This window comes from Portunus trituberculatus, chromosome 19 (genome assembly GCF_017591435.1).
Source record: "Portunus trituberculatus isolate SZX2019 chromosome 19, ASM1759143v1, whole genome shotgun sequence".
Classification (NCBI taxonomy): domain Eukaryota; kingdom Metazoa; phylum Arthropoda; class Malacostraca; order Decapoda; family Portunidae; genus Portunus; species Portunus trituberculatus.
In genome coordinates, this window is record NC_059273.1 from 15,778,348 (window position 1) to 15,795,589 (window position 17,242).

General features: G+C 39.2%; 1 protein-coding gene across 1 annotated transcript in view; it reads right to left on the reverse strand.

Annotated features, from left to right (window-relative positions):
- Positions 1–16,091: 16,091 nt before the first annotated feature.
- Positions 16,092–17,242, reverse strand: part of LOC123506164 (trichohyalin-like) — a 30,635-nt gene continuing 29,484 nt past the window's right edge. The window contains exon 4 of the mRNA XM_045258079.1: positions 16,092–16,214. The gene's annotated coding sequence lies outside the window, so the exon portion shown is untranslated. The remainder of the gene's footprint in view (positions 16,215–17,242) is intronic.

The following is a 17,242-nucleotide window of genomic DNA, read 5'->3' on the forward strand; positions in this document are numbered from 1 at the left end:
TCTGGACCCGTGACAATTTGCCAGTCTGTGGGGCTGAACGGCTGTGGGGCTGTGAGACTGTGGGACTGCAAGACTATGAGGCAGTGATGCAATGAGGAAGTGATACTGTGGAAGGCAGTGCTGCGATATTGTGAAGTTGTGAGGGTGTAGTGCTGTGAGGCTGCGCGGCTATAGAGCTCTGCGATTGTGAGACTGTGGGACTGCGGGGCTGTGGTGACGTGAGGCAATAAGGAAGTGAGATCGTATAGGCTGTGATGCTGTAAGGCTGTTGGGCTGTGAGGATGTGAGACTGTGAAGCTGTGGAGCTGTAAGAATGCCGGAATGAAAGGCTATGTGGCTGTATGGCTAAGAGACTGTGAGACTGAATATGGGTGGCTGTGAGTCTGTTGAGCTGTGTGGGTTGATGTTGTGAGGCTGTGAGTTTTTGGGTCAGTGGGGCTATTTTGGCATCCTTCTCCTCTTCCTCCTCATGGTCATTGTCCTCTTTCCTCTCTGCATCTCTTCAGTTGCTTCCCCCCTTCCTTCATTTCTCCCAAACACCGCTATCGAGGAACATTACAAACACTACTCAGAATTTCAGTAACACTTGTTTTGGTATATAGCGCTCACCAATCCGCGGCTCATTAACACACCGGGCGCTCTCCCTTTAACTTATCTTGACGAATGAGCTTGCAGGAAACACACTGCGTCCTGGGGGTGATTTGCAAGGCACCTCCTCTTTTCCTTCAGCGTCCAATGTGTATTATAATCTTCAGAGTGTTCAAGTTGTGAAGTTTGTTGAATTCGTATTGTTTTTAATATTATTTTTCTCATTTTAATATCATTTGGTTCATTGCAAAGAAGTTTAGTTTGGCATTTTTGTTTCTGAGATGTAAATGGTTCAAGTTTGCTTAGTGTGTGTGTGTGTGTGTGTGTGTGTGTGTGTGTGTGTGTGTGTGTGTGTGTGTGTGTGTGTGTGTGTGTGTGTGATTGTGTGCATATGTGAGTGCGTGAGTGCGTGCGTGCGTGTAACCCATATTCCGCAAAAATCACATTAAAGATAAAAAAAATATATTCGAAAAAAAAATACTGAAAAAAACTTGTTCGTAATGGGTAAAAAAAAACACAGAATTTTGCGGCGCCATATGACATGAATGAAAATTACTCGTGGAAAGAAAGTAAATCAAAACACAGAGCAGATAATCAAATGAAAGAAAGAAAAATACAATTGAAGGGACACTAACGAGCACCACCACCATCACCACCACCGCCACCAGCACCACCACCAAAACCACCACCACCATCACCACCACCACCAGCACATCCACAAATACTGCTAACAGAAAATTTAACGTATTTTTTTTTTATTCATGGCGCAAGTTTCGCCAGCCACAAACCAACATTAAACGAACACATGCACTGATTACCTTCAAGCATCGCTGTTACCACTCACAACACTCGCTCCAATAACGCAACGGGCTACAAAAAAGGAGGGAACAGGACTTTAACCTCCCTCTCCCTCTCTTACTTACCGATTCATCTTTCGCTCACAAGTATAACGCAAAAAGCAACAAAAAAAAAGTAAAAACAATATAATCTCGTTCCCGCTCTCTGATCCGTATTCAAAAACGCTTCGCTCTCTCACCACAACTGTTTTTCAAGGCCACAAAGATGATTAGCGGAGTTTTCAAGAGTGTTTCTCCAGTTAATTCGTATAGTACCAGGACGCGTTATCATATTCATTTACCTTACTATTTGGTGATTATATACAACTTTAGAAACTTATGTGGGGATTAAAAAATTGTGAAGAATCTTGTGATCTCCACAGACCCTTCTTAATGTAAATAAAATCGTCTAATCGTACCCAAAAATCATGATAAAAAAAAGCGTCCCAGTGCTAAAGAGGTTAATAAAGTAGAAATCTTCTGCCTCTCGAACCGTAAAAGCACCTTGAAAATTTAGAGGAAGCCTTTGAAGTAATGGAGGTAAATCACAGAAGTGTTTGAGAATACAAGCCTTTATCTGCTTATTGATTTATCTTTCGTTGGCAACTGTAACGCAACGAACTACCAAGAAGAGACAGCTGGACTCTATTCTCGCTCTAGTTTTTCTATCTTACATGTCTATTCATCTTTATATATTTACGTATCAGTACACTTCACAGCTCTGAGAGGCGCCAAAATACGCTCGTACATCCTGAGCGAAGATACACACAACATCTAGCGAAACCTTATGAAATGTCCACAAAATTTAGCTCGCCGTCCCTTTCGAAACTTTGCAAAGAGTTAATGCTTGTAGAGTCAGTCTGCTTAGGACAGGTTACGCGTGTTACGGCCCGCCCGTAACATACTCCACTACCATCCCCTCCTCCGCTTGTTACCTCGTTCGCCCTCTCTCCGCCTCCCCTTCCACGTCACCGTCTCGTGAACCTTCCACGCCACCGTCTCATGAACCTTCCACGTCACCGTCTCATGAAGCCCCACTACTGTCCCGAAGTTGGATCCACGCGGCCCCATTCGACTCAACCGGAAGTGTTAAGCCAGCTCTTGGCTTTCTGGAAGTCAAGTCGAGGTCCAGGCCTCAACCAGTGAACACAACGTCTCTTGGGTCTACCGTGGGATCAACCATCACCCAGCACTTCACCACTGCGACACCGCATAAGTATCACTTCCCCTCGTCCGTTTTTTCCACATTGCCTCCATATAGGATTAGGATTATTGTTAGGTATTAAGTTGGGTTCTTTATTGTTGTATTTATTTTTGTGTTATATGTATATGTGTATGTCATTTTCCTGTGTTTCATTATGAGTTATTAAAATAGCTTTTTATAGTGCCCCCTTTACATTTCCTCACCAGTTGAACCTGCAGTGTTTTTTTTTTTTTATTGTTATTGTTCACCGGCTCCCCGATGCCAATCTTACCCGTTTAACCGGTGAACGTAACACACGTGTTACCCGGGAGATGCGACAGGCGGGTGATTGCAGGTACTAATGGATAAGCTGACGGTCTGTCGTATATCCACCCTCACTCGGTCCGCCATGCCACGCCAAGCCTCCAGAAGTGTAGGTCTTGGATTGAGTGAAGGAAAGGTGAAGCAAAGTATATATATATATATATATATATATATATATATATATATATATATATATATATATATATATATATATATATATATATATATATATATATATATGCAGTGCAGTGTTTTTGTGGTAGTGTTTGTCATTTTATTTCGCTTTCTTTTCTTTTGGTGCTTTTACTTTTAATCCCTTCAGTACTGGGACGTATTTTTACCTTGAGTTTGGGTATAATTAGACGGTTTCATTTACATTAGGAATGGTCTATTAAGGTCAGAAGATTAATAGCCAGTCTTCACTGTTTCAATCACCACATAAGTTTATGAATCTGTATAAAATTTCAATATAGTAAGTAGAATAAATACGTAAACGTGTCATGGTGCTGGAGAGGTTAATATTTATTGCTCTTGATTTCTTTCCTTGTGACTTGTATTGTTCTCTTCTTGTTTCTTTGCACTTTTCCTTGTTATTGTTACCACCTTTTCTTCTCTTTCTGTCTTTATAGTTGTTTTTATATCTTTTATATCATTTTCCTTTTTTTTTCTTTTTCCTCTTTATCCTCCTTTACCTCCTCTTCCTCCTTGCCCTTGTCCTCTCCCTCCTGCTCCTCTTCCTTGACCATTTTATCCCTTGCCTTCTCTCGTGTCACCTCCTGTCATACGCAGCTGGTCGGCCTTTCTCAACAGGCAGGTAAAGCTCAGTCACTTCCTGCACCTCCGCTCATGCAATAATCTAAAGCCTGTGTTTCTCTTGGCCCACTAACAGAGTAAGACTTTCAAGTGTCTGACGCATACCACGTTAATAGCTTGCATATTGTGTACAAATTCCAAGGGACAGTATTCCCAGACGTAGCTGTATCTTTGCTTTATTTCCAACAGGTTTTGGTGGATAGTAATGTTTGTAAGTCTTTATGGGTGCATTTTTATGGCTACTAATTTTTTTTCCTTAATTGGTTGCAGTAGAAAGTATTTGGGTTTTCAGAAATGTTTTTGTATGATTCTAGTGACATTTACTATTGATAATCTCCGCTGAAAGGTAGTGTAAGCTTCGAAATTGGTATTGTTGCTATTATTATTGTTATTATCATTACTACTATCATTATTATCATTATTGTTCAGACATTCAGACAAGCTGGAGGAATATTGGATTATTGGATTATTATTATTATTATTATTATTATTATTATTATTATTATTATTTTTATTATTATTATTCTATTATTACATTATTATTATTACCATTATTAATGTTATAAGAGTGATAGTTTCTTCAGTACTGGGACGCGTTTTTACCTTGAGTTTTGTGTATGATAAGATGATTTTATTTACATTAGGAAGGGTCTATGGAGGTCGGAAGAGTAATGGTCAGTCTTCACTATTCTAATCCCAACATAAATTTCTGAAGCTGTTTAAAATCACCAAATAATAAGCAGAACAATTATGAAAACACGTCATGGTATTGAAGGGGTTAACAGCCTCTAAAAAGGCGATGTAGAAAATTCGAAGTTCTTTTAATGATTCTAGCTGCAATATGTTTTGACAAGCTTTAATGGAAGGTAATTAATCTTATAATGTATTTATTTTCATTGTTCTGACAGCAGCAGTGATTTCTAGGAATTAAAGAAAAAAATACTAATAAAAAGTTCAAGTTTAATCTTCGTGGTCTTTGAAAATAGTCATTATTAGTTTTATCTACAATTGAACATAGTTTCTGAACCGTTAAAATGAAATAAGAAATAAATAAAAGAATAAAATAAATGAACAAATAAAAGTATTCGTGTCGTCGCACTTAATATCTGTATTCTTTGGAAATAATTCTTTCCAGATCGTAAAGCGTGTAAGAATAAGAACACAATTTAATTTAATTTATTTTTTATTAGTTACGTGCAAGATCAAAGGACAATTTATTTCATAATATTTACAAGTGCAATTCTGCTAGAGAAGGACTTCCTGACCCGTACACAGAAAGAATGCACTGTAGCAATTATAATGATTGAAAAAAAAAAAATTACGCCGATGGATTGACGAGATATGAAGGTAAAACTGAAGCCTTTTTTTTATATTATATTATGAAAGTGGTTGAAAATCACACAGCATGAGGCAGAAAAATACTGCTGATAAAAACATTAATGTACAATTTCAGATTTATCAGATACGCATTTCAAAACAAACTACATACCCCGGAAAAAAAATGTCGGCTTTCTCTCTTTGGCGCAGAAAATTTCCAGCATTTCAATACTAAACGTTAAGCATAACAACGCCTTACCAGAACCACCACAAAGACCACCAATACTACCACCACCACCACCAACACCACCACCACCACCACCATCACCACCATCACCACCACCACCACCACCAGACATCCTCGCCTCCCTCACACCCCAGTTAGTCAGTCAGTCCCTCTTCAGCTTCTCGCGCTCTTTGCTATGATTGTAACTTTTCCTTTACTATCAACTCGTTCCATATCATACGTATACATTTCAAACTTCACAAATCCACATTAAACGGCAGAGTAGTGTAAATATACCAGTAATAACATTGTGTGAGGGACTAAAGGTGATGCTCATTTGTTGTTAAAAAATAGATCACACCAAACGTAATATAATATCCTAAACCTATTCAGAATATAATTAAACTGATGCTACTGTTCAAGTAGAAGTGTTAAGTGTTTTGATTTAGCGCCATATTCACAAACACCTCTCTCTCTCTCTCTCTCTCTCTCTCTCTCTCTCTCTCTCTCTCTCTCTCTCTCTCTCTCTCTCTCTCTCTCACCGCGACCATTTCCAAAGACTACAGAGACAATTAGCCGACTTTTAAAGAGTATTTATGCTGTTGGTAATGGAAAAAGTTTAACATGTCACTAAAACTAAGAAAACGCCCTTAAAAAATCCATGTCACTTCAACTAGACACCTTTGAAAATAGAGAAGGTGCGGCGAGGAACTGTTTCAGAATATAGTCCTTACTGAGATCGTCCTTATAAAATTTGTGACTTGTGATTGTCAGCAGAGGAGAGGACTTCACTCTTTGTCTGCTAATAAGGCACATTCCTGCTTAACCTGAGCTACTTACATGCACACATTCACTCCAGCTGTCAGTGGCGTCTTTCAAAATGCTTCTCTTAACTTGTACTACCACGCATTATTAAGCAAACTGAAAACGCATAGTAATAGGGCACTAAATTGGTCCTTTCTCTCGCTCTCACTCTCGCTCTTGCTCTCACTATTTCTCTTCTCTTTCTCTTGCTCTTGTCCTCGCTCTTGCTTTCGTTTTGTTTCACTTTGACAACGGCAATGTGGAGACGTTTATTTATTTCATTTAATTTTTCTTTTCATTTATTTCCCCCTGGACCGGACGATCTGGCAAACCGAGCAGTCAAAGGTATAAAGATAAAGACATGGGAAACACTAAACACTGAGGCAAAGAGTGAAGTTTCATACTCCTCTACTAATAAAGAGGCCACCGCTATACATCCCAGTTAATCACACCCTCCCGCAGCGTCGCGTCCTGGGAATTACCACCCCCGGAAGGTCCTGCCCTGCGTGATCATCGATAGGTCACATTTGAGTCGCTCCGCTTTAGCGAGAACGAAAAAACAAATAGAGGCGGTGTACATAAAACACAGAGGTGAATAAAAACAATCGGTACTCTCAACGACTCACAAAAGAAATGGTTTTAACTTTTGCTGTAACGTAGAGCAATTCACCGCAGCATAACCACTGTAAAAACATTTACGTTCACCCAGGAGAAATAAGAAGGAATAAAAGCCGTGATTTACCAATATTTACCTAGTTTGACGTTGAAAAATTGTTGTAAAAACTGGATATATAAAAAAAAATTGCTTATAATGAATGAAAAGACGTGGGAGGTACCAGTGAAGAGGCTAGATATGAAGAAAGAATCCAAATATGATAGAAGATCTGAATATCCTCTCCAACGTTGCTCCTGTCTGTGGCCTCTTCACCCTTGAATAGATCTCCTGTCCCGCCCACAAACACAAACGCAACAACGAACAGTGGAAATAGTTAACGCGGTAACAACAAACGGTCATCGCACGCAACACAGCCGTGGAGAGAGTGAGGGGTGAATCTTTTATCAGAAACCAAGCACCCTCGATTCGGTCATTCATATGGAACAATATATTCTTTTTTTTATCATGGCTTTCGTTCAACATTTCTCTGTATGCACCTCACCGCTCTCTCTTCTTTCTCCCCCGCAGTCTGCTCCTCTTCTTCTTCTTCTTCCTCCTCGTCCTCCTCCTCCTTTGATACGATGTCCTGTTAGCCTTACGCTTCATCAAATATTCCTTCCATAATAAAACATAACTCCAGTTGTGTTAATATTCATAGAGTGGGAACAAACTTTTTATTAATTTCTTCTTATCCTTATCAACAGACACCCTCCTCTCGTCTCCCTACCGCCCACACAATATCCATCCCCCTCTCTCTCTCTCTCTCCTTATAATTTTAGTGCCTTTCATTAATTTCTGGACAAATGGAAGAATTAATTAAAGGTGGAGATGAAAATGGTTGTTTTTCTTTCGACTGCCGTAAACACGAAAAAAAAAAATAAATGCAAAAAATAAAACTGCATATGACGTTTTCATTAACCTAAGACACTTGACAACCAGACGCGAATTAAGACGAGAGAAAAATCACCGTGATTAGTTCTTCATCCACCTTCGTCCGGCTACACTTCGTTCAAATAAAGCCATCAAAGGGGAAACAACACTCGGCGGTATCATGACAGGTAAGTTGAGGAATACCTGGCGAGTGTATAAGATATTGGAGAGCGGAGAAGGAAAAGGAAAAGGAAAAGGAAAAGGAAAAGGAGGACGAGGAATACATAGGAATTACAAAGGAAAGACGAGTGACAGGAGGCCTTGCGACCTATAACGAGGCCACTCGTTTACTAAACTACACGGAGGAGGAGGAGGAGTAGGATAAGGATAAGGAGAAGGAGGAGGATAAGGATAACGAGGAGGAGAAGGAGAAGGAGGAGGAGGAGAAGGAGAAGGAAGAGAAGGAGGAGGGGTCAAACTTAAAGGGAAGGTATGTCGGGAAAATGGAGGAGGAAAAGGAGGAGGAGAAGGAGAAGAAGGAGGAAGAAGAAGAGGAGGAGGAGGAGGAGGAGGAGGAGGAGGAGGAGGAGGAGGAGGAGGAGGAGGAGGAGGAGGAGGAGATCAGGTAAACGTAAGGTGGATGGGACACAGGGTAAGTTGATTACGTAGGTGGGAGGAGAATGGGAGTGGATGGAAGGAAGAGCTGAAGCAGGATGATAAGCTTGTAGAGAACCGGAACACGTGGGATGGAAATGAATAAAGCTGGAATGAAATGACGTTCCTTTTGCCCCGAGCGTGAGCCTTTGCCTTACTGGTGGACTTTTTCGTGGCCACAAATTACCCAGCGCATCTTTCTCCCACAGCGATCCACACCCCTTGTTCCCGACTCCTCTCCGAAGACTGCGCGTTATCCCCGTGACCTGGCAAGGCTTAGATCTTCAATGAGGTGCGAAAGTGGCTGTGAGCTGCTGCCGCGGGGTGGATGAGAGGCAGGGAGCGAGCTGACAGGAAAAAGTTGAAGTAGGAACTAGTTGTGGTGGTGGGAGTAGTGGTGGCGGTGAAGGGAGTGTAAAAATGTTTGGAGGTGTGTAGAGGGAAGGAATCAAGCAAAGAAGAGTGAAGCGGAATATTACCCTTACTAAAACACACACATACAATTCTCTTTTTTTTTTTTTTTACTTTCCTTTATACTTTCAATCACAGGCAAGGACAGGTAGAGAAAAATATTCATTGGTGTTTCGGGATAGCAAGCGAAATAACACCACCAGTATACCACCACCAATCTCTCTTCGCCCTTCGCTGAAACATAAATTCCCCGCAGCGATACACCAACAATTCACTCCACAATACTTACAGCGTGACGGCGCCCAGTGCACGAGGATGGACTTCACGCCGCCCACTTATTATTACAGGGAAAAATGAACTCTGCTCTCCTGGAAGTGTGTAGACTGGCGACTAACTTACCGGATGGCTAAGTGACCGCCTGACTGACTGACTGACTGACTAACTGACTAACTGACTGACTGACTAACTGACTGATTAACTGACTGAATGAGTGACTAATTTTTTTTCTTTTGCCTCTGTGTCTCTGTCTATCTTTCTCTGGTCCTCTGTCTCTTTCTTTGTTTCTCTGTCTCTGTCTGTCTCTCTTTTTTCTGTTTCTCTGTCTCTTTCTTTGTTTCTCTGTCTCTGTCTCTTTCTCGGTCTGTCTCTTTCTCTCTTTTTCTGTTTCTCTGTCTCTTCTGTTTCTTTGTCTCTGTCTCTGCCTCTGTGTCTGTATCTGTCTCTCTCTCTCTCTCTCTCTCTCTCTCTCTCTCTCTCTCTCTCTCTCTCTCTCTCTCTCTCTCTCTCTCTCTCTCTCTCTCTCTCTCTCTCTCTCTCTCTCTCTCTCTACCTACATACCTAGCTATATTAAATAAATCGACTGTTATTATTTCTATACTCTCGCCTGTGATTTTCCTTCCCTCATCTACAATATAAAGAACATGTAATTAAGTCCATCTATCAAGTCCACTTCATTACTAAACCAGTGCACCTTGAAACTTCTAAATGTTTCCGACGCTCTTCAGAAATTTGAAGCCAATACTGACAAACTGAACAGGAAAATTACCATAGGAACTTTTTTCTTTAACTCAAGAGAACCCTTTAAAGGAACCAATTTTGACCCAAATGGCAAGTTATGTAGCAATGGGTATGTGCACTCTATCGATATCCAAGGTAAGGCAGGAGTCATGAGCTTAAATTATCTTACATATTTCCATCCTTATTTTAAAATTCTCACATGTTTTATATAATTGATTTGGAGGCAGCAGACACCTGCCAAAACGATGATTACTCCCAGCGAGGTCTAATAGCACTTATTAAGGAGGTGCTGTGAACTTATCATTAATAGTCCAGTAAATCTAGCATAAAATTGTGCCCAACCTAAAACAAATTGCAATAGATTGTTTCTCACTTCTGAGTGACTTGACTAGTCCTCAGGTACATCATACTAAAAATCCCCATGAATCCATGTGGTGGAAGGGGGTCAACGGCGGCCATTTTGGAATTTTCTTAAAAGTCATATATCTGGTAAAATAATAGTTTTATCAGGAAACACAACTCAATAAAAATTGTTCAGAATTGATTGTTTTATAGCAATGGCAGGTTATTTTACAAAGATAAATAAATATATAGGAAAAAATAATAAAATATTAAATTTTGATTGCTGATTTTATTTTCAAAGACATATTCCTCAGAACTAGTGGCATCCATGACAAAATGCATCGAAGTAAATATTGTAGAACAAACTTTCCTCTTTTGAAATATATATACAAGTTTATGCATATTTTGAAAATTGACAAAGTTATGAGGGAAAATATACAGAAAGCCAAGATTGTTGCTTGCTTCTTACTGGTGCATCCCAGTCAGCTGATCGCCTGACTCGCTCAGTACAGAGCATGAAGAATGTGGAAGGTGGCAACACGTGATATTCCCATATCATCACTTTTCTTGTAAGTATGTTGCTACCTACGTCATTAATGGCTTTTATAATATTACAAGTGCTAAGTTAACATACTGGCAAAGTGATGATATTATTATTATTATTATTAGTAGTAGTAGTAGTAGTAGTAGCAGTTGTAGTAGTATTGTTGCTGTTGTTTTGTTGTTGCTGCTGCTGTTGTAAGTAGTAGTAGTAGTAGTAGTAGTAGTAGTAGTAGTAGTAGTAGTAGTAGTAGTAGTAGTAGTAGAGAACAGAAAATGTTAAAAGAATTAATGACAAATATTAGGTTAGTCTAATAAATTTACAGTGTAGCCTATTGTATACAGGTTGTGACACGAGTTTTGCAAATACTTTTAGAGGTGAAAGACCGAAGTTGTGGGACATCCAAAAAGCAAAGCAAGCTCTAGGTCCTGATGTATGTAACAACATACTTTTCATTCATGCCATACTTGGGTGTGATTCAGTTTCAAGAGTTCATGGCATTGGCAAGGGAGCTGCATTGAAAAAAATAAAAAGCAGACATTTTCTTGAGCAGGCTGCAATATTTTGTAGGGACGGTGATTTCAAGAAAGAAGCACTCATAGAAGCAGGTGAAAAGGCTTTGGTATGTCTATACAATGGTAATAAGAAAGAAAATCTTGACATCCTGCGTTATAAACGTTTCCGAGAAAAGGTTTCAAGTAGTTCAAGATTAGTTGAGGCAAAGAGTCTTCCACCAACATCAGCAGCATCAAAATTTCACAGTTTGCGTGTATGGTATCAGATTCAAGTATGGAAAGATAAAGGTAGAGAACACAATCCAGAGGAATGGGGATGGTTAATTGAAAATGGCCAATTAATGCCTGTGAAGACTGACCGACCACCTGCACCAGAAAAATTATTGCTAGTCAGCAAATGCAACTGTAGATCTGGATGCAACACCCAAAGATGCAGTTGCAAGAAACACAATATTGAGTGTTCCTCTCTCTGTGGCCATTGCAAAGGGCTAACCTGTTCAAACTCCCTGTGCCAGATTTTGTTCTTGATGAGGATGATGAATACCCTGAATATTAATTGTGTAAGTATACCCTGCAGGAAAGTTTCATGAATATCAAATGGGTGGATCAATAAGAAATTACTGTATTAGGAATTAAATTATAATACTTGTAAAAAAAACATGTTATGTTTCTTTTACGATTTGGTTATTGAAAGGAAAACAAAAAACATTCTATAGCTGGACACTATCTATTACTAAGTATTTAGAAACCTCTTGTAATATGTTTTAAGGTTTAACTGGAGGTACTATATATGTTTTTTTATTATTTATTGGTGGCTTTCTGTCTATTGTATCTCATATCTTTGTTAATGTTCAAAATATGGATAAACTTGAATATTTCAAAAGAGGAAAGCTTGTTCTGCAACTTATATTTTGATGCGTTTTGTCATACATGCCCCTAGTTCTGCAGAAAAAGTCTTTGAAAATTAGCACATTTATTCAATTTCAATAGTTTATTATTTTTCATATGGGTTTAGGAGAACAGACAACATTAATAATAAATTACTACATCAGAAATTAAGTTTCATTATTTGTAAGATGAAAAAAAAACTTTTTTGTGCAATTTGGTTTCTGAAATGAAGGGAAAAAAACCTTTTCATAGCATGACACTAATTATTACTAAGTGTTGAGAAACATTATAATGTAATAAATTTTAAGGTTTGACTGGAGGTATTTATTATTATTTTTTTAAGGATGGCTTTTTGTATATTTTCCCTCATAACTTTGTCAATTTTTAAAATATGCATAAACTTGTATATATATTTCAAAAGAGGAAAGTTTGTTCTACAATTTTTACTTCGATGCATTTTGTCATGGATGCCACTAGTTCTGAGGAATATGTCTTTGAAAATAAAATCAGCAATCAAAATTTAATATTTTATTATTTTTTTCCTATATATTTATTTATCTTTGTAAAATAACCTGCCATTGCTATAAAACAATCAATTCTGAACAATTTTTATTGAGTTGTGTTTCCTGATAAAACTATTATTTTACCAGATATATGACTTTTAAGAAAATTCCAAAATGGCCGCCGTTGACCCCCTTCCACCACATGGATTCATGGGGATTTTTAGTATGATGTACCTGAGGACTAGTCAAGTCACTCAGAAGTGAGAAACAATCTATTGCAATTTGTTTTAGGTTGAACCCTAGATTTACTGGACTATAAAGCCAGCTATGACCTCACTGAACGTTTCCCTTTTTGTCTCACAACACAAGGGGGCAGTCAAAGCCTGCCCTCTAAATTCAACTCTCTTCCTTCACAAAAAAAAAACTACTTGCATCTATTTACATACATTCTTCAAGCAAAATTTGAAATTGAAAAAAAAGACTTATACCATTTCCTATACCATCCAAGGAGTCATTTTCTAACGATTTTCTATTTAACGTGATTGAGAACCGTCACCTCAATGGGCCTTTTTTCAACACAATTTTTGTTGCCCTTGGTCAGTCTTCCCTCTTCCATGTCTAAAAAATAATGGCATCTATGTTCTATTCATGTGTATACAATAATGTTTTATTTATTTATTTTTTCTTACTCATCTGCGACCTCAATATCCGTGTAACATTTTACGTTTCAGCTCAAATGAGAACGGCGTCAGTTTGTCTGCAGGTGGCCTTTCCAAGAGATCACTGGAGGAGCACGTCAACATAACATTTAAAACTTCTAACTGTAAGTCAGCACTTAATTTAATTCTACCTCCAGTCCAGTAACATTTTGAAACAGAACCTTACATCATCACGTCTGTTTGCACAAAAATATCAGATTTTATTCTTAATGGGATTCGTATATTTTTCATACGCAGTGTATATATACCCAGAAACTCTTTAACTCTTTCAGTACCATGCCGCGTTTTCATATTCACTCTGGTTTCTATTTAGCGAGTTTATCAGCTTCAGAAACTTAAGTGGGGATTGAAATAGTGAAGATTCTGGCCATTAATCCTCTGACCTCCATAGACCGTTCTTAATTTTAATGAAATCGTCTAATCATACCCAAAACTCGTGGCAAAAATGCGCCTCAGTATTGGAGGGGTTAAGTTTACGAATCCAGATGGACATAATAAACTGAAAGAGGACATTGCAAACATTAAAAACACCAGTAAACAAATAAGAAACAAGTAACGACACACCAAAACTATAAAGGAAAACAATGATAAAGATGGAACACACACGTAAAAGAAAAGTTCCTAAGGTTTATAGATAGACAACTAAATAAAAGCAGACGATGCGAACACAGTCCCTGAAGGATCGCTATTCTCAACAGGTGAAGGTGTGGAGAACGGCGAGGTGACGGAGGGACACCAAGGACCCGTCAAGGTGAGAGTGATGAATGGAGCCACCTGGGGAACCACGTCCAAGGGGAACACAACACGCTGAAGGAGTGCAAGAGAAGGCAGGGAAGAAAGGAGAGGAGATGAGGCGAAGGTAACTAATGCGTGAAGAAAAAGTTGAAAGGATAATGGAAGGAACTAATGAAGGAGAGAAAGAGGCGCGGAAGAAGGGAGATGAATTTGATGACATGAAAGAAAAAGTGAAAATAAAGGAATGAAAAGTAAGACGTAATAATAACAGCTAAGGTAATAAGTAAGTTTAAATGAAGTGAAAGACGAGAGAGTCCAATTAGGAGGAAGAAAAAAAAACTATATTGAATAATGAAAGGGAATGTCAAGGAAGCGAGGAAGAGAAGGAAATGAGAAAGCAAGAGAAAACAACACGAAGAAGAAATAAAAACCAAGATAAGAGCACAAAAAAATACGTAAAAAAACACAAAACTAGAAAAAAAGACAATAAAAGCAACAACCGAGACATAAAACACATACAAAGAAGTGAAGATATAGGAAATTAAACGAAGCAAGGCAGGTAAAAACACTGCCAGGACGAGGAATGAAAGACAAAAGGTTGAGAATAAGAATAATGTGGTAAGGCGGCGGGAGGAAATAATGCAGTGAGGAAAGGGTGTGAGGCGTGCAGGGATGGAAGGGCGGCGGCGTGACAAGGAAACAAGGAGACAAGTGCAGAGGGAAAGAGGAAAAAGTAGGCAGGAGAGAAGCGTGGCGTGGAGGACGGTAAGGAAGAGAAAAAGGAGGAGGAGTACCAGGAGAAGGAGGAGGAGAAAGAGGAGAAGGAGGGGGAAGAGGAAGAGGAAAAGGAGGAGGAGGAGGAAGAGGAGGAGGAGGAGAAGGAGCAGAGGCACAGGGCACTCAGGAGGTGGTAACATGAACTTTTCAGGAAGAACACAACACACACACACACACACACACACACACACACACACACACACACACACACACACACACACACACACACACACACACACACACACACACACACACACACACACACACACACACACACACACACACACACACACACACACACACACATTTTAAGAATGCGAGTAAAGAAAAGTTGAAGAAATGTTGATAAAAATAGTCAAAGAAGTAAAATAATAAATTTTTCAAGAGAGAGAGAGAGAGAGAGAGAGAGAGAGAGAGAGAGAGAGAGAGAGAGAGAGAGAGAGAGAGAGAGAGAGAGAGAGAGACAGAGAGAGAGTTACCAAGAGTGTCTGTTAAAGATAAAAATCGCAACCAATAACAATAATCTTGAAGTGTCAGTCGCATCCGCCCTCTCAGGAGTCCTTCAGGAGTGTGTGGGATGAAGAGGGCTTCCTCAGACACCTCATTTGCTTCATCCTTCTCCTCTTTATCTTCTCCTTCCTTACCTACGAACTCACTGCTCTATTTATATATATATATATATATATATATATATATATATATATATATATATATATATATATATATATCGTTTTATATATATATATATATATCTCAATCACTCTCTCTCTCTCTCTCTCTCTCTCTCTCTCTCTCTCTCTCTCTCTCTCTCTCTCTCTCTCTCTCGACTATTTACTGAGACATTTTTACCTCGATTTTTGGGGTATATTTAGACAATTCAATTTACATTAAGAAAAAAAATCTTCGCTCCTAAAGTGTGTACTAATATTGAGACATTGGTTGTGTACAGTGTTATTAATAGTAAAGAGAAACAAAACGGCGACCTCCAAATCATAACATATAAATCTTGACCTCCATGTCCTCACAAACAAAACGGCGACCTCCAAAACATAACATATAAATCTTGACCTCCATGTCCTCACAAACAAAACGGCGACCTCCAAATCATAACATATAAATCTTGACCTCCATGTCCTCACAAACAAAACGGCGACCTCCAAATCATAACATATAAATCTTGACCTCCATGTCCTCACAAACAAAACGGCGACCTCCAAATCATAACATATAAATCTTGACCTCCATGTCCTCACAAACAAAACGGCGACCTCCAAATCATAACATATAAATCTTGACCTCCATGTCCTCACAAACAAAACGGCGACCTCCAAATCATAACATATAAATCTTGACCTCCATGTCCTCACAAACAAAACGGCGACCTCCAAATCATAACATATAAATCTTGACCTCCATGTCCTCACAAACAAAACGGCGACCTCCAAATCATAACATATAAATCTTGACCTCCATGTCCTCACAATCAAAACGGCGACCTCCAAGTCCTAATAAACGATTTTTTTTTTTTTTTTTTTTTTTTTTTTTTTTTTTTTTTTTTTTTGCTCTCAGGCGATTCATAACTCACTCCTTTCCTTACTTCTTCTTTGGGGTTTCATCTCCTGTATCGCGTCTCCTTCCTTTGTGTCATTCTTCTCCAGTCTCAGCATTAATCTTTCCTGTTTCATTATCTGCTCATTCACTGCATTTGCCAGCCTCTCTGCGTGTTCACTGGCCTGCTGGCTACTTTCCCAAGGCTCCTTCTCTGCGATTTTTCTTTTACATTTTCTTTTCTGTGTCACGTTTCTTTCCTTTTTGTCATTCTTCTGCAATCCCAGCAATAATCTTTCATGCTTCCACATCTGATCATTCACAGCATTTGCCAGCCTCTCTGCGTGTTCACTGGCCTGCTGGCTACTTTCCCAAGGCTCCTTCTCTGCGATTTTTCTTTTACGTTTCCTTTTCTGTGTCACGTCTCTTTCCTTTGTGTCATTCTTCTGCAATCCCAGCAATAATCTTTCATGCTTCCACATCTGATCATTCACAGCATTTGCCAGCCTCTCTGCGTGTTCACTGGCCTGCTGGCTACTTTCCCGAGACTCTTGTTCTTGTTCTCCAAGGACCAGGCTTTTAGGCTGATGGAAGCCTCCTTCATGTTCCTGGGAACGGTTTTCTGTCTCATGAGTCTCGTTCTCAGCTACTGTGTCAGTCATGCTTAAGCTTTCCTTCTGTTCCGCGTCTTGCATCAGCTTCTTTTTCTCTATCTCTACCTTGACTTCCAGAGACTCAATATGTTGCAACACTGTCTCTTTAGTTTTATACCATTCGTGTCTTGCTGTCCTAGCGACATTGACATCTTGCTTTTCTGTCTCTGCAATCTCTGTCAAGCATTTCATTTCTTTCTCAGCTCGTTCATTGTCCTTCACCGTAATAGCCAGTTGTTCTTTCATTGCATTCCTTTCTTCCATTAGCCTATCGTACTTTTCTTGGGCCTCCATTAAGGCCCTTTCCTTCTCATTAGCTGTCC